Source organism: Microcaecilia unicolor, chromosome 3 (assembly GCF_901765095.1).
Source record: "Microcaecilia unicolor chromosome 3, aMicUni1.1, whole genome shotgun sequence".
Lineage (NCBI taxonomy): Eukaryota > Metazoa > Chordata > Amphibia > Gymnophiona > Siphonopidae > Microcaecilia > Microcaecilia unicolor.
Window position 1 is genome coordinate 316,822,767 of NC_044033.1, and position 27,655 is coordinate 316,850,421.

The 27,655-nt window shown below is 47.2% G+C and overlaps 1 protein-coding gene across 2 annotated transcripts in view; it reads left to right on the forward strand.

Annotated features, from left to right (window-relative positions):
- Window positions 1-27,655, forward strand: part of LOC115466814 (cyclic AMP-dependent transcription factor ATF-7) — a 430,182-nt gene that overhangs the window by 52,266 nt on the left and 350,261 nt on the right. Inside the window, exon 1 of one of the 2 annotated variants that reach the window (XM_030198350.1) lies at window positions 18,221-18,332. The exons of the other annotated variant lie outside the window; for it this stretch is intronic. The gene's annotated coding sequence lies outside the window, so the exon portion shown is untranslated. Of the gene's footprint in view, window positions 1-18,220; window positions 18,333-27,655 lie in introns of those variants that run through there. 2 annotated transcript variants of the gene reach the window in all.

The following is a 27,655-nucleotide window of genomic DNA, read 5'->3' on the forward strand; positions in this document are numbered from 1 at the left end:
CACAGTCGAGTCTGTCCCCAGTTGCAATTGGGGAATGGGAATTTGTTCCCTTTGTTTTGTAGTTCCTACCTGCTTCATCAGAGTCCATCGGAGGCTCGGTTGTCAATCAATCTTCTGGAATTGCAGGCGATTCAGCTGGCACTGCAAGCCTTTGAGACTTTGGTGCTGAACCAGTCAGTACGAGCCCTTTGCGACAATGTGACAGCAGTAGCTTATGTCAGTCGTCAAGGGGGCACTCGGAGCGCTCAGTTGTCAACGGAAGCGCTTGCTTTGTGCTGCTGGGCGGAAACGTGGCAATTTATTTTGTCAGTGGCTCTCATTGCGGGAGTCCTGAATGTGCAGGCGAATTTCCTTAGTCGGAAATAGTTGAATGTGGGGGAGTGGGAGCTCTCTCCAGTAGTGTTCGACCGGATCACATCTCGTTGGGGGATGCCAGTACTGGATCTAATGGCCCGTTATTCCAATGCCAAAGTGCCTTGCTTTTTCAGCAGGGGTAGGGAATTTGGGTCCGAAGGAATAAGTAGTAGTAGTAGTATTGCAAAGGTGGCCGCAGGATCTCCTGTATGTCTTTCCTCCATGGCCAATGCTCGGTCGGGTGATCAGCAGGATCGCGCAGCATTCAGGAGTGGTCATTCTGGTGGCTCCGGATTGGCCCAGGTGTCCTTGGTATGTGGATTTGGTGCGTCTGTTGATAGACGACCCGTTGTGGCTGTCGGACATTCCCGATCTTCTGATTCAGGGGTCAGTGATCATGCAGGATTCCATTCGGTTTGGTCTTACGGCTTGGCTATTGAGCGGTCGCAGTTCAGACGCAGAGGGTTTTTGGAGTCAGTGATTGGGACGATGCTGCAAGTGTGCAAGCGATCTACTTCAGCGTACGCTAGAGTCTGGCAAACATTTGTTGCTTGGTGCTCGTCCTGAGCCATTTTGCCGGAGTCGACTCCTCTCGCGTCCATCTTAGCCTTCTTGCAAGAGGGGCTTGAGAAGGCCCTCCTTTGAGCTCTCCTAAGGTACAGGTGGCAGCATTGGCCTATTTCTGAGGCTAGTTAGGTGGTCGATCGTTGGCCGCTCATCCGGATGTGGTTCGTTTTCTCCGGGGCGTTAATCATGTTCGACCCCCTCAGATGCCGGTGGTACCGGAATGGAGCTTGAACCTAGTACTGAGGGAGTTACAGTGGGCCCCATTTGAGCCTCTGAGTAAGACGTCTTTGAAGGATCTCATGTTGAAGGCGGTGGTTGTGGTGGCCATGGCTTCGACCAGAAGGGTATCGGAGCTGCAGACTCTGTCGTGCACCTTTAATCAGGAAGTGCATTTACCAACCTTCAAGCAGGAAGATTACCTGGAGGATTATCGCCAGTTGCGTTGTTTGGATGTCAAAGGGCTCTTCTCGCATATTTAGAGGTTACTAGTTCCTTCCGGAAGTCAGTTCAGCTCTTTGTCCTGTTTGCGGGACACACAAAAGGGACAGATAGCTTCTAAGGCTACGATCGCTCGATGGCTATGGGAAACGATTGGCTCTGCGTATCTTCCACGGGGAAGCCGGTTCCTCTTCAGATTTGCGCGCATTCGACTAGAGCTCAGGCCACGTCCGTTGCGGAGTACCCGCTGGTGCCGTTGGACGAGATTTCTAGAGCGGCTACTTGGGCGTTGGTACACACTTTTGCTAGACATTACCGACTTTATGTCGCGGTATGTCAGGATGCGTTTTTCAGCGCTTCGGTGCTGTCTTCAGGGTGTATGCGGTCCCACCCTTCTTGAGCACTGCTTTGGTACATCCCACAAGTCTCTGGATTGATCTGGGGACGCTACGGAAGGTAAAATTATGTCTTACCTGATCATTTTCTTTCCATTAGTCCCTCAGATCAATCCAGAGGCCCTCCCTGGGGTGCGCATTAGCTAATTCTGTATGATGTATATATGGCAGAGTTTGGTATAGTTCATGTGGTTTAGGTTCGCGTTCTGTTGGTCTGGAAGTTTGGATTCAACAAGTTCTTGGAAAACAGTTGTTACTGTGAAGCAGCTGGAGGGTTTTCCTTCAGATTATTTGCTCTTTTTGAGAGGCAGGAGAGTGAACTATGGTTCAAATGATTTCTTACTGCTTTGGTATCGTATACTGAAGTGAGGCTGGCTGCACATGCCCTCTTGTGGGCGAACTTCGGTGTTCTCTCTATCTAACCTGCTAGTGGAGGGACATAACCCACAAGTCTCTGGATTGATCTGAGGGACTAATGGAAAGAAAATTAACAGGTAAGACATAATTTTACCTTGGAACATCCTATTTTGATCTGTTCATTGGTTTGTTAGATTGCATGGCTGTGGAGTTTGACTGCCTCTAGTGACTACATTTGCTTATTGTGATAATGATTTTTACTGACCTGGCTACCTGTGTACAAGGCAGATTCAGATTTGCACATAAGCCTCTGCCTACCCTGCTTGATTTTGAAGGTGCCATCTGTTTGAAAAAACTACCAATATAAATGAGGTGCGAGTCTGCAGGTGTTTTTGCAGTTTGAAAATTGGGAAAAGAAATAGTCATGAATTTTACACCGAAGTTAAGTAATTTTCTTAGTAGATGTCCATGTATAATTTTGTAATTTGATTTTTAAATTAAACTGCATATAAAAAGTAATCCTCGGCCCTGAAACACTCTTCCCTACTGTCAAAACCTTTTTTTTTTTTTTTTTTTGTTACTACCAGTATAGGAGGGGAACAAGTGTATTTTACCAGAAGCCGCTGGAATTCTATTTGGAGATAACGGTAGCAGTAAGATTTTGTGAGGGTAGAAGGGATGGGGAAGTGAAGCTGAAAATAGTCATACTGAGAGAGGGTAGGCTTCAGGAACTAGCTTGATCTTTAGACATGCTAGTTTGACATCTGTTTTGCTGAGAACTGTAAGCCATCAGGCTGAGCAGCAATCAGGGCACTGGGGGCAAATGCTCAGCTGTGTGTGAAAATGTATCAATATGGGCAGTGCTGTCCTGAAGAATTAAAATTATCCTTTTGGTGACTAATCATTGACTGTTCTGTGACCTTTCAAGTCACCATTGCATAGTTTTAGTAAACTGTCCATGTGATATGTTGTTGCACAGAAGAAATGAATGTTCTGCTTAAGGTATCCTGTTTGTATCTTCATAGACTGATTTACCGAGGCATGTTCTTTTGAATACAAGAGGTCCACTTCAAATTCTAGTAGCAAATTTGGTTTCCGAGTTTATCAGCAAAAGCTGATAGCTGCATTGATAAAGATGTCCTAAAGCTTCAGGAGATGCCATCACGCTGCGTACGTCTAGTAGCGCTATAGAAATAAGTAGTAGTAGAAGTAGTGACTGCAAAATAAATAAAAAAATCTAGTGACTAGTCCTAGAATTTTTAGGTTGCTATTAGGTCTTGGGAGACTTGGTGACTTCTGGGTAACCTGAGTGCATTGGAGCTGAAACTTGTGAACATGCAGGCAATGTGGAGCCTTCATATTAGCTAGAGAAATCACCAGAGCACCATTCAAGTGAACTAGGCCCTATATTCACATTAGGGTGTTTTGCTGTTGTGGTTGTCTTATGTAAACTAGAGTTCTGCTCAGCAACTAGAGATGGAATTTATAAAATCAATGAAATAAAACCATTCTGGTGTAAATTCAAAGTGTAGTAAAATGTAAAAACAATACATACATGAAAAAAAGCATAAAACATTTTCATCTCCTACCATGGAATAGAATTTTGAAAAGTCATCTTTAGTTGTCCACAGTACAGTTAATTTACATTGCCTTGAAGCTTGGTCAAATTAGCCAGGCCTTGGCTATTTTCAGAAATGTAATCTCTCCTGTAAATATTTGGTGCCCAATAAGAGCTTAAAGTAATGTTGGCTTGCACTGTGCCACAACAGGTTTCTATACCATAAGATGACATACGAGGTAAAAAGTAGTGACCACAAGTTTAAATGCATAGAAGCTGCAGGGAGCTCCCACGTTGTTATTGAGATTGCTTGTGCCCTCAGTGGAACAGCCCCAGACCCTCCTTTCTGAGGCTTCACCAATTCCGGTGCCCAAAACATCAGTACTGGCACCTAGCAGGGTGTAGGAGCTGAGGCCTGAGCAGGCAGTACCTCCTCTGACATTGAGGGAGGGCTGCACCTCAACACTCCTTGGAGTGTGAAAGTCGTTCTAGTAGATTGAGGTCAGTGCAGATTCAGTCTCCTGATTCTCAAGAGGAAGAGGATTCTGACTGGGAACTGCTCATGAGTATCAGACGAAGATCCACATACTTCGCGCAGGTCCGCAGCAGCTAGCAGGTTTCAGCTTGGCATATGTTGAGAGTGATGGGCCATATGGCCTCTACAGTGCATATCACTCCTATAGCATGATTCCATTTGAGAGTGGTCCAGTGGTCTTAAGCCCTTCTCTGGTGGACGATCTGGTCCAATTTGACTTGGGACTTCCATAAATTTCACTGCATCCAACCTGTGTTGGAGAGCTCATGTGGATGGGTTCACACTCAGTCATTGGTCTTCTCAGAAGGCTCATCCTCAAATCAAACCTCTTGAGCTATGGTAATTTGGAACGCTGTAAAAACTTTCAGAGATCAACTCCAAAACTAGAGAATGACACAGGGACAAAGTTTGTCCCCACCCCATCACCATGGGTTCTGTCTCCATCCCCACTCCGGCCCCATGGGCTCTGTACTCATCTGCAGAAGCCTCGAACAAATATGATTTTATATTTAAATTATTTTTAAAGTATAAAATGGAACAATATACTGTGCAACTATTGTGTATAAATTACAAATAGAAAACAATAAGTGAGCAGCTATAATAACTCCTCACCACCACCCTCTACCCTTCCAACCCTAACAATAGCTGATTTCTACTACCCCTAGGGATCCTAATCCACTCTGTTAAAATGTCCAAGGGTACAAAATACAACCCGTTCCTTGTCATCAAGCAGATGCAGCCATTACAGATGGGTTGTGTCCATCAACCAGCAGAGGGAGATAGAGAGCACACTTTTTTCAGTGCCTCATACCAGCTTGCTCCACTGCCTCTCTTCAGTATTCTCTATCTCCCCTAGCAGAGTGGCTGCAGCTTCTTCGAGCTCCATCTAAAATCTGCCTGGAGGTTGCTCCTGTGCTTTTGCCAGTTGTTAGCAGGGGTGTTGGAGGCTATAGCAGCTTCACTTTAAAGGCACATAGGTTCGCCCTTTCCCTGCCTTACCCATACCTCCGTGGATGTGGACACAATGCTTAGCTTTCCCTGTCCTTCCCCACCAACAGTGGATGCAGGCACATAGGTTCGCCCTTTCCCTGCCTTTCCCACTCACCTGAGCCTCCGGAGTTCTATTTACCTCTGCTTTCCTCACAGCGTTAAAAAAAAAAAAAAAAAGGACCAGAGGTTTTTCCTTGCCTTTTTCTGTGGGACCGGAGCTGTGATACTCGGTCTAATGAGGTAAGAGTGTTTTCTGACTCCTCCGGGGTGGGCCCGCGATCGGGGCGATTTTGGTGCGAACCGCCATTTTGAATTTTACTGCCGTTTTCGGCGATGGCTGTGGAGACAGTAAAGCACTGTTCCAAGTGTGGCAAGCGCAGATCAGCAGCGGGGCTCTGTAAATCGTGCTGTACAGACGTTAGAGCCAGCCCGAGCATGGTGAGCGACGATTCTTAGCGCTGTCAGCTGGTAGCGGGCGCCATTTTGAATTTACCACATGGTGCGACCTCCGCTGAGATGGAGAGTCCTGAGCCCGGGAGGAGGCCTCGGAGTGAGGCTGATATGGGAGCTACTAGCCCCAGCAGAGATCCGGGTGCCCAGGGTGAGTTTTTCTCCCCTGATTTTGTCTTATTAATGCATAAAGCATACATACTTAAAAGAGCTCTCCCACAAAGCCCGGCATGTGCCTCTTCTAATGCCCCCCCGGTGGATTCTAGCCTGGGTATACCCTCTGAGGCGTTATTCCCTGATAATTGGCAGAATATGAAGCGCAGAAGGGCTCTTTCCCCTTCAGAGAGTGCTGCACCTCCATTTTCCCCCCCGTGGTCGGGCTGCGAGGATTTGGAGGACTCTGGCAGGCCTTCATGGTCTGAGGAGCCAGAGTCTGGTGCAGAAGTGACTCAGGATCTGGACGATCCCTCCGCGGTGAGGATTTTCCACCGTGATGAGCTGCCAGTGCTTATTTCTGATGCCCTGCAGGCTCTCTCTATTGAGGACCCTGCCAGTGGCACAGCCTCCTCTGTGAATCCTAGGATGGCTAGTACCAAAAAGCCTGCTCGAGCCTTTCCTTTGCATGACTCCATCCAAGAGCTTATTTCGGCTCAATGGGCTGACCCCTTGGGACCTTTGAAAGTTTCCAGGGCTATGGGGCAATTATACCCTCTGAGTGAGGAGCATATGGCTCGCTTTGCTGTGCCTAAAGTGGATGCCCTAGTCACAGCTGTGACGAAGAGAACTACCCTCCCGGTTGAAGGAGGTGTTACCCTGAAGGATATTCAAGACCGTAGACTGGAATCAGCACTTAAACGGTCATTTGAAATTGCAGGTCTCACTATTCGGGCGTCTGCATGCAGTTGTTATGCTGCTAGAGCCTGCCTGGCTTGGTTGCTACAGGCCGGTGATGGAGTGGAGCCCTTTTCAGATGTGGCTCCGCGGATGGAGTCTGCCTTGTCCTTTCTTGCTGACACCCTTTATGATATTGTCAGAGCTTTGGCTAAACACATGGCAGTAGCAGTGGCGGGTTGACGTCTTCTTTGGCTACGGCATTGGGCGGCGGACATGGCCTCTAAGCAAAGGTTGGTGAAGTTGCCCTTTCAAGGCCTTCTCCTGTTTGGTGAGGAGTTGGAGAAAATTGTGAAGGGCCTGGGTGAGGCTAAACCCCAGCGCTTGCCCGAAGATGGGCCTCAGCCTTCCTCTAAGGGTGCGGCGATCCACTCCTCTTACAGACCTCGCTTCCGTGAAGCTCGAAGGTACCGCCCGGGGCGTTCTGCTGGGTTCACTTCTCGTGCCCGTTTTCAGCAGAGGAACTCCTTTTGCTCGGACAAACGTTCCATAGCCACTGGCTCAAGGCCTGGAGTTCAGGGGCGACCCTCTCAATGATGGTGCGCCAGCCCTCTCCTCGAGTCCTGTCATCGGAGGACGTTTTTCCCTCTTTGCCGAGGAGTGGGCCAACATTTCCTCAGATCAGTGGGTCTTGGACCTGATCAGAGACGGTTTCAGAATAGAATTCAACGCCCCTGTAAGAGACGTGTTTGTGGAGTCCCGATGCGGTTCTGCCGCCAATCGGGCGGCGGTAGAGGAGACTGCAAGGTCTGATTCAGATAGGAGCCGTGTCCCCGGTACCTCCCGCCGAACACGGCTGCGGCCGCTACTCCATCTACTTTGTGGTGCCGCAAAAAGGAGGGTCTTTTCACCCTATTCTGGACTTAAAAGACTTAAGTCCCTGAGAGTGCGGCATTTTCACATGGAAACCCTGCGCTCCATCATTGTGGCGGTACAGCCAGGAGAGTTTCTCACGTATCTGGACCTGAAAGAAGCTTACTTGCACATACCAATTTGGCCCCCACACCAGAGGTTTCTGAGGTTTGCGGTGATGGGAAAGCATTTCAAGTTCCGGACCTTGCCTTTTGGCCTCGCCACAGCTCCCTGCACCTTTTCGAAGGTTATGGTGGTGGTAGCTGCCTTTCTAAGGCGAGAGGGTATTCGGGTTCACCCATACCTGGACGACTGGCTCATTCGAGCAAACTCTGCTGCAGAGAGTCAGCATGTGACAGCCAGAGTGGTCTCAGTACTTCAATCTCTGGGCTGGGTCGTCAATTTGGCCAAAAGTCACCTGACCCCCTCGCAGTCTCTAGAATATTTGGGGGCCAGGTTCGACACAGCCTCGGGGTATGTGTACCTACCCGAGCAAAGGCGGTGCAAGCTTCAGAATCAGGTCCGTCTGCTCCTGAGGATGCCCCGCCCGCGAGCTTGGGACATTGTCCAGCTGCTTGGATCAATGATGGCCACAATGGAACTGGTGCCCTGGGCGAGAGCGCACCTGAGACCTCTACAGTATGCTCTACTCCAAAGATGGTCTCCAGTAGCTCAGGATTACCAATGCAGACTCTCTTGGCTCCCTGCGGCCCGACTCAGCATGGAGTGGTGGCTGTCAGACAGCATGCTGCGGCGAGGAATGCCGCTGGCGCTCCCCGATTGGTGCCTAGTGGTGACAGATGCCAGTCTGAAAGGCTGGGGCGCACATTGCAAAGGGAAGCATGCCCAGGGTCTATGGACACCCGAGGAGTCGGAGTGGTCCATCAACCGCCTAGAGTTGAAAGCGGTGTTTCAGGCGCTTCTGGCCTTTCAAGTAACCCTGGAAGGATTGGCTCAGAGTGATGTCGGACAACACTACAGCAGTGGCCTACATAAATCGACAAGGCGGCACTCAGTGCAGAGCTCTAGCCGCGCAGGCCGAACAAATTTGCCACTGGGCCGAGCTGCATCTACAGTTTCTGTCGGCAGCTCACATTGCAGGTCAGAGCAACGTGCAAGCCGATTTATCTAAGCAGGCATCAGATCGATCCAGCGGAGTGGGAACTTGCAGACGAAGTATTCCTGCAGATATGTGCCAAGTGGGGCAAGCCCGTGATGGATCTAATGGCGACAAGCTCCAATGCCAAAGTCCCGTGCTGCTTCAACAGATGGAGAGATCCCCGCGTGGCGGGGTTGGATGCCTTGGCTCAACCCTGACCTCCGGGCCTACTGTATGTGTTCCCTCCGTGGCCCTTGATAGGGCGAGTGCTCCTGCGGATTCGGCTGCATCCAGGAGAAGTGGTTCTCGTCGCCCCGGATTGGCCCAGGAGGCCTTGGTATGCGGACCTCCGACAGATGCTCGTAGAGGATCCCCTTCAGTTACCTCTGGTTCTGCACCTGTTGTCACAGGGTCCGGTGACCATGGAGGGCGCCGGCCGATTTGGTCTTATGGCCTGGCGATTGAGAGGGCGCAATTGAGAGACAAAGGCTATTCCAATAAAGTAATTACCACTCTCCTGCAAGCCCGCAAGCGTTCCACTTTCGTGGCTTATGCCAGGATTTGGCGCCAGTTTGAAGTCTGGTGTGCTTCCAGAGAGATCACACCCCTGCGGGCTCCTGTCTCGCCGATTCTGGACTTTTTGCAGGATGGTGTACAAAAAGGCTTGGCCTATAATTCCCTGCGGGTGCAAGTGGCAGCATTGGCCTCCCTGCATGGCAAGGTTGAAGGCGTGTCTTTAGCTGCTCATCCGGATGTGGCACGGTTTCTTAGAGGGGTGCTTCGGCTCTGTCCTCCCGTGCGTGCACCTTGTCCAGCTTGGAACCTGGGGCTAGTACTGAAGGCCCTTCAGGGTGCTCCCTTTGAACCGCTTCGGCGTGCTTCAGAGAAAGATTTGACACTGAAGGCCGTCTTGTTAGTGGCCATTACTTCGGCGAGACGGGTGTCAGAGCTCCAGGCGCTGTCCTGTAGAGACCCTTTTCTGCAGTTTTCAGAGTCCTGGGTTACGGTTTGGACCGTGACTTCCTTTTTGCCTAAGGTGGTTTCAGCGTTTCACCTAAACCAACTATTTTCTTGCCCTCCTTTGTCGAGGAGGACTTTCCAGAATCTTTTGGGCAATTGCACCGGTTGGACGTGCGCAGGACTCTGCTGCAGCATCTGTGAGTTACTAACTCTTTCAGGACCTCTGATCATCTGTTTGTTTTGCTATCAGGTCCTCGCAGAGGGTCTCCAGCGTCTAAAGCCACTATTGCCCGCTGGCTTAAAGAATCTATTTTTTCAGCTTATTTGCTTGCCGGCCGGCCTCCGCCTGATGCCTTTAAGGCACATTCCACAAGAGCGATTTCCTCTTCCTGGGCGGAAACTGGAACACTATCTCTTCATGAGATTTGCAGTGCTGCAACCTGGGCTTTTAAGCTATCTTTCACCCGACATTACAGGCTGGATGTGGCTGCCAGGAGGGATGCGTGTTTTGGAGCACAGGTGCTAGCGCGTGGTGTGGCTTTTTCCCACCCTATTTAGGGATTGCTTTGTTACATCCCATATGTAATGGCTTCATCTGCTTGATGACAAGGAAGGGAAAATTAGGTTCTTACCATGATAATTTTCTTTCCTTTAGTCATAGCAGATGAAGCCATGAGCCCTCCCTGTATGATTGTCTGTATTGCAGTGATTCTGATTTTAGGTGCTGTTCTTGTTTGCTGAAGTTATATTCCTTCCTTGGGGAGTCGGAAAACAGTCTTCAGGATTCTTGTTACAGTTATAGGAGGCTGAGTTCATTCCCTCCAGGAGGATGCAAGTATTCCCTCCGTTTATACAAAGTGGAGGACAAGTTTATTCCCTCCAGGAGGATGAGTTCATTCCCTCTTTTTTTGAGTTTATGCTCTTTTTAAGGGGCCATCGTTCGCTGTGAGGAAAGTTCATGTTATTCCCATTGCGGTTTGCCATACTGCTTTGGAAGCTTCAAATACTGAAGAGGCAGTGGAGCTAGCTGGCCATGAGGCACTGTGAAAAGTTGAGTGCTCTCTATCTCCCCCTGGTTGATGGACACAACCCATACGTAATGGCTTCATCTGCTATGACTAAAGGAAAGAAAATTATCATGGTAAGAACCTAATTTTTCCATCTTTTGTGCATTGCTTCATCATGTTGCCTCCTTGGCTTTGCTGCTGGACTGGGGTGGTCGTCCTCGGCGATGTTGGCTGCTGGTCTTCTCTTCTGCGGTTGCTTCGTGGGAGAGTGCTGCACGTTGAAGGGGCCCTGTTTCCTCCTGTGTTTCTCTACCCAGTGAAGTAATCCCATTAACTTGCAGTAACACTCTGACAGGCAGTGTAGGATCTAGTTTAGTCTTCCCACCCACCCTCCCCTAGCACTCATCCTCCCCTAGCACAACACTACATTTATAGCAAGTAGTGTAATTAGGGTAAATAAGCTAGGAGTGCTCTTGTAGAACTATATACATTAATGACCATTTAAGTAGTTATCACTACAAGGATCATACAATATATAAACTAAAATCACTTTATATCACACTGAAGTTCTTAATACTATAACAACTCTTAAATTGAGAAACTTGACAACACTAAGATGGAGTCAGCAGTTCAGCAGCGAGAGGGGTGCTACCCAGTCTTTTGTGTTGAGTGCAATATGTATGATTATTTCCCAGTTGGTGAGATGTCATATCTGTGTGCCCGATGCAAAGAGCTCCTAGACCTTAGAGAGCGTGTTTGTTCTCTCAAGGCTAGAGTATCAGATTTGGTAGAGATGAGGGAGATAGAGAAATACATAGAGGAGACTTACAGGGATATTGTAGAGAGGTCCAACCTCCAGTTAGGTAGCCTCTTTGCTACCTTGGAGGTGGGAGGTCTCCCAGAAGGTGAAGTAGGAAGTACTCCTGTAGCCAGGACCTATCCACCAGAAGATATACTATCCTCTCACACCGAGAATAAATCTCCAATGGCTGACCGGGAGGAAAAGGTTAGAACAGCTGTCATACTTGGCGATTCAATCATTAGGAATGTAGATAGCTGGGTGACTGGTGGACGGGAGGATCGCCTGGTGACTTGCCTGCCTGGTGCGAAGGTGGCGGACCTCACGCATCACCTAGATAGGATTTTAGATAGTGCTGGAGAGGAGCTGGCTGTCTTGGTACATGTGGGTACCAGTGACGTATGAAAATGTGGGAGAGAGGTTCTGGAAGCCAAATTTAGGCTTTTAGGAAGAAATCTCAAATCCAGATCCTCTAGGGTGGCATTTTCTGAAATACTACCAGTTCCACGCGCAGGGCCCAAGAGGCAGGCAGAGCTCCAGAGTCTCAATGCGTGGATGAGACGATAGTGCAGGGAGGAGGGTTTTAGATTTGTTAGGAGCTGGGCAACATTCTGGGGAAGGGGGAGCCTATTCCAAAACGATGGGTTCCATCTTAACCAGGGTGGGACCAGGCTGCTGGCGTCAGCATTCAAAAAAGAGAGCAGCTTTTAATCTAGATATGGGGGGGGGGGGGGGAAATGCCGACAGTCGCACAACAGCGCATGGTTCGAGATAAGGTATCTTGGAAGGATACCTCACAAACAGGGAAGGTAGGGTTTCTGGATAGTGAGGTTGCACAAGAGACCATGGTAGGCCAGGTGCCTTTAATAAATACAACTAAAGATCAGACAAAAGATGGGAAATCAATAGTGTCAAGCACTAAGCATCATGCAAATAGGAACAACAAAACATACTCTGAAATGTCTATATGCAAATGCTAGGAGTCTAAGAAATAAGATGGGAGAGTTGGAATATATTGCACTAAATGACAAATTGGATATAATAGGCATTACTGAGACCTGGTGGAAGGAAGATAACCAGTGGGACACTGTCATACCGGGGTACAAAGTATATCGTAGTGATAGGGTGGAGCGGACTGGTGGAGGGGTAGCATTGTATATTAACGAGAGCCTTGACTCAGATAGATTACAAATTCAGCAGGACACAAATCACACCTTTGATTCATTGTGGGTTGAAATTCTATGTAGAAAAGGGAAAAGGACGGTGATAGGAGTGTACTACCGTCCGCCTCGCCAGGATGAGCAGGAGGATGCAGAAATGATAAAAGGAATCAGAGACGCAAACAAAATGGGCAATGCGATAATAATGGGTGACTTCAATTACCCAAGTATAGACTGGGCAAATGTGACATCGGGACACGCTAGAGAGGTACAATTCCTTGATGAAATCAAGGACAGCTTTATGGAGCAGCTGGTGCAGCAGCCGACGAGAGAAGGAAAAATTCTAGACTTGGTCCTTAGTGGAGCGCATGATCTGGTGGGGAACGTTATGGTACTGGGACTGCTTGATAACCGTGATCATAATATGATCAGTTTTGATATCAGCCTTGAAGTAACTATACATAGGAAGTCAAATACGTTAGCGTTTAACTTTAAAAAAAGGAGACTATGATAAAATGAGAAGAACAATTAAGAAAAAACTTAGAGAGGGGGGAGTAGTCAAGATGGCGCCGACACGCTGAGTAGAGCAAGACGCTCGAAGAGATCTTCTGCTGCTGTTCTTTCCATTTTCCTTTTAATAGAGATGCCGCATTCAAAAAGAAAGGGGATTGTTAAAGCCTCGCTCTCCCAGGCTCGCACGTCGTCCCCTGGGCAGCAAACAATCGACAGTTTTGCAACTCGGCGCCTACCTGAACAAACCGGAGGAGGAGTTCCGCTAGACACAGGTGCAGGGAACCTGGCGTCATTGGAGTTTGAGATCTCATTATCCGCTCCGGACTCTGGTAATCCGCCCTGCCCTGCTCGAACACGCGAGGGGAGTGCTGCATCATATAACCCGGAAGTTGGGGAAGTTGTGGGCAGTAGAGAGGGCCCCCCCTCGGAGATGAAGACGGCAGTGGAAGGTGATTTAACATCGGGAAGAGGGTCTGTCCCGCCCAGGGTAGTAACCCTTGACACTCTTTGGAATGCGATGGAAAAGATGCAAGCCCTTATTATAAATTCAACGCAAGAAACTAAAAATCTAGTAACTATTGTTGACCAACTTTCTAAATCAGTTGATAAGCTGAAACAGGACTTTAAGGACCAAGAGAAGAAGTCTCAAGATGAGATTCAAAGGATTAAAGAAAATGTTACAGTAATAATGAAAGATAACACAAATATTCGTCAGAAGATAGAACAATTTGAAAATTACAATAGAAGATTAAATATGCGAATCCTGAATTTTCCAAAGCCAATAGGAGTCTCGCCATTGGACACGTTTAAAAAATTTCTTGTTGAAAATTTAAAATTCTCCAATCAAAATATACCTCCAATAAATAAGATTTTCTTTCTTCCGGTTAAGAAAACCCAAGAAGAGATTCCTGGACTTTTAGACCAAGAAAATTCTGGGGAACTGAAAGACATTTCACTTATTCTAGAGGACTCATTGACTGAGGTAACTAACAGAGCTACTCTATTAATCTCGTTTGTATTCGAGCAAGACTTTAACTCTGTATTAAGACTATACTTTAAAAATACTCAACAAAAGTTCTGTGGTCAGAAATTGTGGATCTTTCCAGATGTTGCAAGAACAACATAGGAAAGAAGGAAACAATTCCTGGTATTGAGGGAAGAAACGAGGTCACTGGGTGCAACCTTTTTGCTTGCATACCCATGTAAATGTATAGTAAAATACTTGGGCGTAAAATATGTTTTCTTTGTACCAAATCAAGAGAATTCATAGGCCTGAAAAAGATTGTCAAGTCTTGATACCAGACTTAAAGGAAGAAGGTGGATGTTAGGGCTAATGCCTTTCTATGTTTATTACTATTCAATTTTTAGATTCCCTGAATCTGTATTTCCTCCTCCTCCAGAATTCATATTGAGGTCTAAGGTAGTGATATTGTGATTTATTTTGAATTCCTTGTATTTTGCTTTAAATATATATATACTACATGTTTCACAATGTACCTAATGTTACATGTAACAAGATACTTTCTTGTGAAATTTAAAATTGCATAAATAAAAAAAAAAAAAACTTAGAGGGGCAACTGAGAGGGTAAAAACTGTACAACAGGCGTGGATGCTATTCAAAAATACCATCCTGGACGCCCAGGCCAAACATATTCCGCGAATTAGAAAAGAAAGACGGAAGTCCAAAAGACAGCCGGCGTGGTTAAAAAGTGAGGTGAAGTAAGCTATTAGGGCTAAAAGAAATGCCTTCAGAAAATGGAAAAAGGAACCGTCTGAAAACAACAAGAAGCAGCATAAGGAGTGTCAAAGCAAATGCAAGGCGTAGATAAAGAAGGCCAAGAGGGATTATGAAAAAAAGATAGCAATAGAGGCAAAAAAAAACATAGTAAAATTTATTTCGGTATATTAAAAGCAGGAAGCTGGCAAAAGAATCGGTTTGGCCGCTGGATGACCGAGGGGTAAAAGGGGCGATCAAGGAAGACAAAGACGTAGCGGAGAGATTAAATGAATTCTTTGCTTCGGTCTTCACCGAGGAAGATTTGGGTGGGATACCGGTGTCGGAACTGGTATTTCAAGCGGACGAGTCGGAGAAACTTAATGAATTCACGGTAAACCTGGAGGACGTAATGGGGAAGTTCGGCAAACTGAAGAGTAGCAAATCACCTGGACCGGATGGTATTCATCCTAGAGTACTGATAGAACTGAAAAATGAACTTGCGGAACTACTGTTAGTGATATGCAATTTACAAAAAAAATGTACAACAAATATATCCTTTATCCTCCACCTTTTAAGACACTGCCTATCCAGCTGGATGGTGATAGCACAATGAAAGCAAGTTTGGTCCAGTGAAGACTAACTCAAAATAAGTTATAACCTGTAGGCGGGGCTGGTGGTTGGGAGGCAGGGATAGTGCTGGGCAGACTTATACGGTCTGTGCCAGAGCCGGTGGTGGCAGGAGGGACTGGTGGTTGGGAGGCGGGGATAGTGCTGGGCAGACTTATACGGTTCGTGCCAGAGCCGGTGGTGGGAGGGAGGGGCTGGTGGTTGGGAGGCGGGGATAGTGCTGTGCAGACTTATATGGTCTGTGCCAGAGCCGGTGGTGGGAGGCGGGACTGGTGGTTGGGAGGCGGGGATAGTGCTGGGCAGACTTATACGGTCTGTGCCAGAGCCGATGGTGGGAGGCGGGGATAGTGCTGGGCAGACTTGTATGGTCTGTGCCCTGAAGAGGACAGGTGCAAATCAAGGTAGGGTATACACAAAAAGTAGCACATATGAGTTATCTTGTTGGGCAGACTGGATGGACCATGCAGGTCTTTTTCTGCTGTCATCTACTATGTTACTATCAGGCTCATTTTCAAAGCACTTAGCCTCCCAAAGTTCCATAGAAACCTATGGAACTTAGCCTCCCAAAGTGCTTTGAAAATATGCCTCTATGTATCCTTAAAATCGAGCGTGGTGCCGGAAGATTGGAGGGTGGCCAATGTAACGCCGATTTTTAAAAAAGGTTCCAGGGGAGATCCGGGAAATTATAGACTGGTGAGTCTGACGTCGGTGCCGGGGAAAATAGTAGAGGCTATTATTAAAAACAAAATTACAGAGCACATCCGAGGACATGGATTACTGAGACCAAGTCAGCACGGCTTTAGTGTGGGGAAATCTTGCCTGACCAATTTACTTCAATTCTTTGAAGGAGTAAACAAACATGTGGACAAAGGGGAGCCGTTTGATATTGTGTATCTGGATTTTCACAAGGCGTTTGACAAGGTGCATCATGAAAGGCTGCAGAGGAAATTGGAGGGTCATGGGATAGGAGGTAATGTCCTATTATGGATTAGAAACTGGTTGAAGTATAGAAAACAGAGAGTGGGGTTAAATGGGCAGTATTCACAATGGAGAGGGGTAGTTAGTGGGGTTCCTCAGGGGTCAGTGCTAGGACCGCTGCTCTTTAATATATTTATAAATGATTTAGAGATGGGAGTAACTAGCGAGGTAATTAAATTTGCTGATGACACAAAGCTATTCAAAGTCGTTAATTCGCGAGAGGATTGTGAAAAATTACAAAAGGACCTTACCAGACTGGGCAGCTAAATGGCAGATGGCGTTTAATGTGAGCTAGTGTAAGGTGATACATGTGGGGGAAAAAGAACCCGAATTATAGCTACGTCATGCAAGGTTCCACGTTAGGAATTATGGACCAAGAAAGGGGATCTGGGTGTCGTCATCGATAATACACTGAAACGTTCTGCTCAGTGTGCTGCTGCGGCTGGGGAAGCGAATAGAATGTTGGGTATTATTAGGAAAGGTATAGAAAACAGGTGTGAGGGTGTTATAATGCCGTTGTATCTTTCCATGGTGCGACTGCACCTTGAGTATTGTGTCCAATTCTGGTCGCCGCATCTCAAGAAAGATATAGTGGAATTGGAAAAGGTGCAGCGAAGGACGACAAAAATGATAGCGGGGATGGTTCGACTTCCCTATGAAGAAAGACTAGGGAGGCTAGGGCTTTTCAGCTTGGAGAAGACGGCTGAGGGGAGACATGATAGAGGTATATAAAATAATGAGTGGAGTGGAACAGGTGGATGTGAAACGTCTGTTCACGCTTTCCAAAAATACTAGGACTAGGGGGCATGTGATGAAACTACATTGTAATACATTTAAAACAAATAGGAGAAAATTTTTCTTCACCCAACGTGTAATTAAACTCTGGACTTTGTTGCCAGAGAACTTGGTGAAGGCGGTTAGCTTGACAGAGTTTTAAAAGGGTTTGGACAGTTTCCTAAAGGACAAGTCCATAGACCGCTACTGAATGGACTTGGAAAAATCCACAATTTCGGGAATAACATGTATAGAATTTTTATATGTTTGGGAAGCTGCCAGGTGGCCTTGATCGGGGACAGGATGCTGGGCTTGGTGGGCCTTTGGTCTTTTCCCAGTATGGCATTACTTATGTATATCAAACATATAAATGGCAAGTGACCAACTCACCTGCAAATGCGCAGTAGAGACTTCCTTCTCTGTCCCACCCTCGCGTCAAGATGTGATGACGTCAGAGGGCGGAACAGAGAGGGAAACAGTCGGACGCTGCTGCTGGAGCCTGGAAACGAACATGGCGCGCACCAACCTCCACCCTCCCCCCCCATTCCCGCCGGCGCTCCCGCTCCCTTCCGTATCGGGCCCCCTGCACTGACCTGACAGCGCCTCTCACCTCTGTGTGGAAGCGCTGCAGGCAGCAGCGCCTGCAGCGCTTTCACATGGAGGTGAGAGGCGCTGTCAAGTCAGTGCAGGGGGCCCGGCACGGAGGGGGCAGGGAGCAGTGGCGAGGAGGGTAGCTGGAAATCTCGCCCGTTTTAACGGGCTTAACGGCTAGTGTGTATGTATGTATATGCGTGTATGTATGCGTGTGTATGTATGTATGTATATGTGTGTATGTATATATATACGTATATATACGTATATATATGTATGTATATGTGTGTATGTATGTATATGCGTGTATGTATATATATATACGTATATATATGTATGTATATGTATATACGTATATATATATACCTATATACATATATATACATATACATATACATATATATGTATACACGTATACATATATATGTATGTATATGTTTGTTTTGTTTTTTTTGCTTATAGCTTTTTAATTTGAAAGCTTCGCATATGTAGATATAAATATCATGAAATAAAAGCTGAATATCACTAAAACAACTTCAAGCATTATTGTATCTGGTAGAAACAGCACTAATAAGGGATGTATTTTGTTCTCATTTTTCTACTGTCCTATACAATACCGTAATTCATGGCCAAATTTCTGTGACGATATCCTGTTTACTGATGGGTTCATCTTAACTGTTGTAATCTGCCTTGGGGAGCTTGGTGTTATAAAAATTGGAGGTAAAATTACACTCTCCTTTCATAGGGGCACATCTTCACCTCATCTCTTTTGTACAAATGGATTATTTTGTTTTGAGCATGTTTCAGGGACAAGTGGTTTTCATAAGTCAAAATAAAAATAAATATTTCATGCAGATCTTTCTTGTGGGGGGTGGGGGTGGGGGGAGCAAGGTGACTACAGTGCGGTGTTGCAAGGGCTGGGCAGCTGGGATGGAGAAGATTAATTGCGACAGGGACAGGTTACATTACTGTGTGGATGGGCGGGATTGGTTACATTTCCCGTGGGACGGGTTACATTTTTGTCCCTGTGCAACTCTAGTCTGTTGGTCTCCCCTCAGACCTCTCACCTACGTATGAGGAGGGAGCCATCAGTGGAGTACCTCTTTACCAGTCAAAGAAATGACCGAGACCATCCATTTCATTTACAGGACGATGAGACCAGAGTAAACATGTTGAACATACTGAATTTTGGTCCATTGCCCCTTAGGTAGTTGCTGTCACATCAGTTTTAAGCCTCTCCTCTCCTTCCCCCCCCCCCCCCCCCCCCCCCCAACCAGAAAGAAGCCCAGTGGACCTTATGCTCCCAGTGTATTGAGGGAAGAAAATCCAAAGAGAATGCATGTGTGTGGAGAACTCAAATAATTCCACGGAGATGCTCAAGGAGAAGGGGAGTGTGGCTTTAGTTCCTACTCTCCCCATCTGTCAGTGTATTGAGGTCACTCAGAGCTTACAGTAGACCGTTCAGTTACCCAGCGGCTGAGGAACTCTGTTCTGGTGACCAGTCTAGTCAAATTGTACTAGGGGCTTAACATTTCCAAATTCCTTATCATCAGCAGCAGATGAATCCATTAACTGATGGGTTGTATCCGCCTATCAGCAGGTGGAGATAGAGAACACTGACGAACCACAGTGACCCTTGGACGGCTAGCCCCAACTGCCTTCAGTATTTCTCTATCTCGTGGACGTAGCTTGATCAGCTCCTGGATTTCTGCCTGGGGTGGCTCCTGTGCTTTGCCAGTTGAGCAGGGGTGTTGTGGCTGGTGGTGCCCAATTTAAAGGCATATAGGTTCGCCCTTTCCCTGCCTTACCCATTCCCTCCTCCTCCTGGAGTCCTCCTGTTGCTGCCTGCCTCCAACTTTCCTCACAGCGTTAAAAAAAAAAATGCGCGCTTGTACAGCGTTGCTATTTCTGAGGCTTTTTCCAGAGATTCTGGTTCTGTGCAGCTTGACCGGAGCTCGTTGACTCGGTCTTCTGAAGTGAGAGTGGTGCCCAGCTCCTCCAGGGAGGTCTTGCGGACGCCGTTCCGAACGGGATAAGTTTATGTGCGAAGTCGCCATTTTATTGCTATATTTCTGTCCTGTCGGGCGATGGCTGCTGAGGCAGTTAAGCGCTGCTCCCGTTGTGGTAAGCGCAGATCAACAGCGGGGCTGTGCAAAACATTCTCCTTTAGACGCTCGCATTAGTACAAGCATGCCGAGCGATGATTCTTCCCGCTCGATGGAGCTGGCAGTGGGCGCCATTTTGGAAACGCCGCATTTCTCGACCCTCGCGGTTGGGGGGGAGGAGTCTGTAGGAGGACGCCTCGTTTAGAGGCTGCCAGAGGAGCTCCAACATCCGTTTCTCCTAATTCGGAGGCGGAGGGTCATGGTGAGTTTTTCTCCCCTGAGTTTGTGCTTTTAATGCATAAAGCCTTCATGCTGAAAAGAGCTCTGCCGCAGGTGTCTTGACACTGCGTTGTATCCTGGGTTCCCTCCGGGTGTTGAGGCCCCGGGGATGGCTTCAGATGTTATTTTCTCCGCCCGAGCATTGGAAACACGTTAAACATAGGTAAATTCCCTCGTCTGAAAGTGGCGCATCTCCCCCCCCCCCCCCCCCCCCGTGGTTGGGCTGTGGGGAGTCTGAGGTATCTGGCCCTCAGGGACAGATGATCCAGAGGAGGGTGCCTGTTTGCCACTGGATTTGGATGATCCCAATGCGGTTCGGATTTTCCACTGCAACGAGCTGCCAGCTCTCATTACTGACGCCTTGCAGGCCCTTTCGATTGATGATCCTGCTGAAGGCGAAGCCTCCTCTGTTAATCTTAGGATGGCGATTACTAAGAAGCTTACTTGGGCCTTTCCTTTGCATGACTCTATCCAAGAGCTTATTTCAGCTCAATGGTCTGACCCCGATGGGCCTTTGAAAGTGGCCAGGGCTATGGGCCAGCTTTTACTCTCTGAGTGAGGAGCACTTGGCCCCTTTGGGGATGCCTAAAGTGGATGCGTTGGTCACGGCGGTGACTAAAAATACCACTCTCCCAGTAGAGGGAGGGGTCGCTTTGAAATACATGCAGGACCGGCGGCTGGAATTTGCGCTGAAGCGGTCCTTTGAAATTGCGGGCCTTGCCTTAAGGGCGTCTATTTGCAGTTCCTATGCAGCCCGGGCATGTCTTTCCTGGTTACTACAGGCAGTGGAACAGCCCATGGATGGTGCGGGGTCCCTGTCTGAGGTTGCCCCGTGGATGGAGTCGGCCCTGTCATTTTTGGCTGATGCCCTTTATGATCTGGTCAGAGCTTCGGCTAAACAGATGTCTCTGGCGGTTTCTGCCCACCGCCTTCTTTGGCTATGGCATTGGGCGGCTGACATGGCCTCTAAGCAAAGGCTGGTGAGGTTACCCTTTCGGGGCCTCCTGTTGTTTGGAGAGGATTTGGAGAAGTTTGTTAGACCTAGGGGACTCTAAGCCCCATCGGTTACCTGAGGATAGGCCGAGGCCTTCTTCCAAGGGTTCTGTGTTTCCCTCCTCCTCTAGACCTCGCTTCCGTGAAGCTCATAGGTATCGCCTGGAGTGCTCTGCTGGATTTTCTCAACGTGCTCGTTTTCAGCAGAGGAACTCCTTTCGCTTGGACAAACCCTCCACAGCGGCCGGATCTCGACCTGGAGTTCAGGGGTGTCCTCCACAATGATGGGACGCCGGTCCACTCCTTGATTCCTGCAGTAGGAGGACGGCTTTCCCTCCTTCTAGAGGAGTGGACCAAGATTACCTCGGATCAGTGAGTCCTGGACCTGATCAGAGAAGGTTACCGATTGGAATTCGGTGTCATGGTGAAAGACGTGTTTGTGGAGTCCTGATGCGGCACTGCTGTAAAACGGGCGGTGGTAGAGGAGACCTTGCAAGTCTTGCTGCACCTCGGAGCGGTGATCCCGGTGCCTCCCGCCGAACATGGCTGCAGCCGCTATTCCATTAATTTTGTCGTGCCTCGAAAAGGCGGGTCTTTCAGACCGATCCTCGACTTGCAAAGAGTCAACGAGGCCCCAAGTGTACGACACTTTCACATGGAAACCCTGTGCTCCATCATTGTGCGGTACAGCCAGGAGAGTTTCTCACGTCTCTGGACCTAAAAGAAGCATATTTGCACATTCCTATTTGGCCCCCGCATCAGCAGTTTCTCCGGTTTGCAGTGTTGGGACAACATTTCCAGTTTCGGGCCTTGCCTTTCGGCCTAGCCACAGCTCCCCATACCTTTTCCAAGGTAATGGTGGTCGTAGCTGCCTGTCTCAGGCGAGAGGGTATCAGAGTTCAACCTTAACTCGACGACTGGCTCATCAGAGCGGATTCGGCAGCCGAAAGTCGTCTTTCCACAGCCAGAGTGGTTACAGTCCTGCAGGCTCTAGGCTGGGTGGTCGATATACCCAAAAGTCACCTGACCCCCTCTGTCTCTCGAGTATTTGGGGGTCCGGTTCGACACGGCCTCGGGGTTTGTCTTCTCCTTGACCAAAGGCGGTGCAAGCTTCAAAATCAGGTCCGTCTGCTCCTGCGGATGCCTCGCCCGTGAGCTTGGGACGTGGTCCAGCTGCTGGGGTCGATGATGGCCGCCTTGGAGGTGGTTCCATGGGCGAGAGCGCATATGAGGCTTCTGCAGATTGCCCTGCTTCAACAATGATCTCCGATTTCCCAGGAATATCAACGCAGACTAACGTGGCTCCCTGCAGCCCGGCTCAGTATGGAGTGGTGACTCTCCGACAGGATGCTGCGCCAAGGAATGCCACTTGCGCTTCCTTCTTGGTGCCTGGTGATAACAGATGCCAGCTTTTTGGGCTAGGGAGCACATTGCCAGGGAAGCTATGCTCAGGGTCAGTGGACAACCATGGAAGCGGGATGGTCTGTCAGTTGCTTGGAACTGAGAGCGATATTTCAGGCTCTTATGGCCTTCCAAAAGACTCTGAAGGGGCTTGCAGTCCTGGTCCTTTCAGACACTATGATAGTGGTGGCCTACATAAATCGTCAGGGCGGCACTCAGTGTAGGGCCCTGGCCGCAGAGGCCGCTCAGATTTGCCACTGGGCCGAGCTCCACCTGCAACTTCTGTCAGCAGCTCACATAGCAGGTCAGAGCAATGTGCAAGCCGATTTTCTCAGCAGGCACCAAATCAACCTGGCGGAATGGGAGCTGGCAGAAGTTTTTCTTCAGATTTGTGCCAAATGGGGGACCCCCGAAATGGATCTAATGGCGTCAAGTGCAAACGCCAAAGTCCCTCGCTTTTTCAGCAGAAGGAGAGATCCTCGGCGGTGTTGGATGCACTGGCCAACCTTGGCCCTCGGGCCTCCTGTATGTGTTCCCTCCTTGGCACTTGATAGGGCGAGTCCTCCTTCGGATTCAACTACACAGGGGATTGGTAATTCTTATCGCTCCGGACTGGCCAAGGCGTCCGTGGTATGCGGGTCTCCGTCGGATGATGATGGAGGCTCCATTTCATTTGCCTCTGGTGCCAAACCTGTTGGTTCAAGGTCCAGTGTCTATGGAGAATCCCTGCCGATTTGGTCTTACGGCCTGGCTCTTGAGAGGGTGCAATTGAGAGATAAGGGATACTCTAACAAGGTCATTTCCACTCTCTTGCAGGCGCAAGTTTGAGGCGTGGTGTGTTTCAAAGGCGATCACTCCCACGCAGGCTACTGTCTAGCCGGTGCTGGACTTTTTGCAGGATGGCTTACAAAAAGGCCTGGCTTACAATTCCCTGTGGGTTCAAGTGCCAGCATTGGCATGCTACCGAGGGAAAGTCTCTGGCTTGTCCCTTGCTGCTCATCCGGACATTGCCCAATTTCTCAGAGGGGTGCTGTGGCTCAGCCCTCCAGTGCGGTCACCTTGTCCGACCTGGGGCTGGTGTTGAAGGCTCTCCAGGGTTCGCCTTTCGACCCGCTTATGCGAGCTTTGGAGAAGGATGTGACTCGCAAGACTGTGTTTTTAGTGGCCATGACATCGGCTAGACGCGTGTCTGAGCTGCAGGCGCTGTTCTGTCGGGACCCTTTTCTACAATTCTCGGAGTCCGGAGTAATGGTACATATGGTGCCTTCCTTTCTTCCTAGTGGTTTCAGCGTTTCACCTGAACCAGCCCATTTTTCTTTCTTCCTTTTCTAGGGAAGATTTCCCAGACTCCTTTGGGCAATTACATCTTTTGGATGTCCGCAGGGCTCTGTTGCAGTATCTACAGATGTCAAATGACTTCAGGACTTCTGATCACCTTTTTGTATTGTTGACAGGTCCTTGACGTGGGTGCCAGGCGTCTAAGGCCACTATAGCCCGTTGGCTCAAGGAAGTCATCTTTTCTGCGTATCTGCTTTCAGGCCGGTCTCCGCCTGAAGCGTTTAAGGCACATTCCACGAGAGCGATTTCCTCCTCGTGGTGTGAAACGGGTGCACTCTCTCTTCAAGAGATCTGTAGTGCGGCTACTTGGGCTTCTCAGCTCTCATTTGTCCGGCATTACAGGCTGGATGTTGCAGCGAAGCAGGACGCGATTTTTGGAGCACAAGTGCATGCTTGCGGAGTGGCCTGTTCCCACCCTAAGTAGGGAGTGCTTTGGTACATCCATCAGTTAATGGATTCATCTGCTGCTGATGACAAGGAAGGGAAAATTTAGGTTCTTACCTTGGTAATTTTCTTTCCTTTAGTCACAGCAGAAGAATCCATGATCCCTCCCTGTCTTTGTTTTTTGTTCAGATTTTTCATGCAGATATATATCTCATTGGGAGAAGTTGGAAACCAGTTCTCAGAATTTCTACATGCTGTTCTATTACAGGAGGTTGAGATTGTCCCTCCTTTGTGTGGTTATTGCTCCGGTTCTGGGGCATTTGTTCGCTGTGAAGAAAGTTTGTGATGCTACCTTTCTTATTCACTCTGCTTTGGAAATTTCAAATACTGAAGGCAGTTTGGGGTTAGCCGTCCAAGGGTCACTGTGGTTCTTCAGTGTTCTCTATCTCCACCTGCTGGTAGGCGGATACAACCCATCAGTTAATGGATTCATCTGCTGTGACTAAAGGAAAGAAAATTACCAAGGTAAGAACCTAATTTTCCCTTCCCCAGACTTGGAGGTGTATTTTCAAAGCACTTAGACTTGGCCATAGTAATCTATGGAACTTTGTAAATCTCAGTGCTTTGAAAATGAGCCCTACATTGTCCTAACCATGGTTGTATCCAAACTGGGCTGGATAGTGCACATTGAAAAGTTCCAAAACCAGGTTCTATGGTTTGCTCAAGAAAAAGTACATTGGATACACTCCTAGAGCCTTTCTTCTGCTATGATAAATCTGATAGACAATGTTTGTGCATGGCACAATCCACACTACAGTTTGCAGCTGAATAAACAAATCTTAAATGTTTCATTGTTAAAAATGATACAAGGGAGTATAATTTACATTGTTACTGAAATTAGTTATAAAATTTACCCTTTTCTGGACTTTCTCTGGTTGGGATATTTATTTTATTTTTGTTACATTTGTACCCCGCGCTTTCCCACTCATGACAGGCTCAATGCGGCTTACATGGGGCAATGGAGGGTTAAGTGACTTGCCCAGAGTCACAAGGAGCTGCCTGTGCCTGAAGTGGGAATTGAACTCAGTTCCCCAGGACTAAAGTCCACCACCCTAACCACTCCTCCACTCCACTTATGGAGTGGTAAAACACTCCATAAATAAGGAAGTTCTTTGTGTACTGTTATCTTACGTTTGTATATAGTTTACGTTTTTGAGACTGTGTACTCCTTGGCCTTATTTGTCATGTGCAAACTTTTAATAAAAGAATTCCTGTTTAAATTTTAAAAAAATTAGTTACAATTTCTTTTTTTGTGTGTAGAAGTTTTATTCTTTGTTTAATCAGTGAGACAGGACTAAGCTACACAGTTTTTTTTTTAATGTGGAGCTGAAAGGTGAAAAAAAAATCAAATTCAAATTTACTACGAACACTAAGAAACTTTTTCATTTCCATTCTGGAATATATTCATAGCTAGGACCTTTCAGCTTACATTACAGACATGATATTCAAATTCTGGCAGTTCCTCAGTATTGCTCAGAGATAATGTGTATAATATGTGGAGGAAAAAGCCTCAGTAAGCCAAGAGCCTACTTAATTTGGTCTAATGCATGGCTTCAGTCCAATCATAGGCAAGAAACGTTCCATAATTAAGGCTTTTTCAGACTTGAAGTTTTTTAAATTTTAAATTTTCAGTGATAGTTGGAAAATTATCATCTTCAATAGGTCTTGGCAAGAAGTACTTAACTTAGATACAGTTGAAACTGTTGTTGCCCAAATCCAGCAGCTCCAATTCTTCATTACTCCGCCAGCGTTTTTGTCACTGCATCAAGGATTTGCAGGTCTCTTAAAGTACAAGAGAGAATACAGCCAGGTTAGCAAAACTGAAATATCATTAGAAATCTTCAGAGTATCAATCAACTATCCTACTCATGCTTCAAAAGCTCAACATTCGTCACTACTGTCTGCGTGCTCACTCATTCAAGATGGCGGTTCCCAATTTCAACTATATTCCCATCCCAATAAGTATCAATCAACAAGCGGCTCTCCACACACCCTTTGTTTCCCCCAATCAGATTAGAAAAAGTGATGCAAGTCAATTCTTTCATTCAGCCCCATAGGCTCAAGTGATTTTAAATGAAAAGTCCAGCGCTGTTCAGCCTGTAATAGTCGCGATCTCCTATCACCTTCTCTCCTTGTTGTTGGAATCTGTGATAAACATTTTAATGAGGAGAACAGATGTTCAAAATACTTATAATGATAAGCCAATGGAGTGTTCTTTTTGTGTTACAATTGTGTGTTCTAGAATCCTAGTTTACTTCAGTGCCATCTGACTGAGAGAGCTTTTTTGAATGTAAAAGTTTTGAAAGAAGAGGCAGAATTTAAAACCACTATTTTTTGAAAGAAGAGGTATGATTTAAAAGTACTATTAAAAGTACTATTTTTTTGCAAGAAGACCAATAGAAATTCATTTCTTTAACATGATAGCTGTCACCCCCGTTCTTTAAAAGATAGCCTCCTAGTATCAGTTTCTACGTTATAGGCGAATTTGTTCTACTGATCAAGAATTTAAAGAGCAAAATATAATTCTCAAGCAGAAGCTCACTGACAGAGGATATCCTAGGCCAGATATCCATAAAACATATAAGAGAGTCAAATGTAATGATAGAATACTATTGTTACTCTGTGCTAGGAAGCCAATCATAACTTAATGACGTGTTTTAAAATACACCACGGCAGCTAATGCAGTTGTGAAAATCATGAGATGGCATTGGTGTATGGTCACTACATTGCCTCATTTAAAACAATATAGACTGAGGGTAGCCTTCAGTTAGTAATGGAATTTCAAGCAGATTTTCCTTAGTGTCCCTCCAGACAGGCCCAGAATGTGACTGATGGGCTGTGTACGCTCTCCAGCAGGTGGAGACTGAGAAAAAAAACTGTGACTGAGATTACTGGATCTTTCTCTTGTTGCCAAGGTCCCTTGTTGGCTCTGTAGTCTCCAGCCAGGTGGAAGGTGGTGAGCCCTTCAATCTCATTCTTTATATGATATTTGTTATATTATATTCTTTATATTTTTCTATTTCTTGCTGTAATTCTTTTAGTTGGTTTTAATTTATTTCTTTGCATCCGGATATATATAGATATAGATATATTTTTAAAAGCCTGTTATTTAGAGGCAGAGGCCCGTGGGGGTCTCTTTAACACCTCGGGGGTGTCAAACTCGGGTGGCCGGGTCCCTCCCCCTATGTCCTCCCCCCATGTCCTCCCTGGTATTCTTTTAAGCTGTGCTTGAGTAAAAAAAAAAGAGGAAATCTCAGCACAAAAAGGCAGTTTCCTCAAGCTCTTCAGGGGAAGAGCTTTTGAGGCAGGAGAGGCAGCCAGGAGGAAAAAAAAAAAGGCGAGCTTTGATTTTGATTCTCTGCCCTTTACTTTCTCTTTAAACGAGCAAGACAGCTTCTGTTTTCTCTCTGTGACAGTTTGCTGTTGTTTTTTTTTCTGGCTCCTGTTTTGGTTCGCAGTTGGCTTAGGTAGACGCAATGGCAG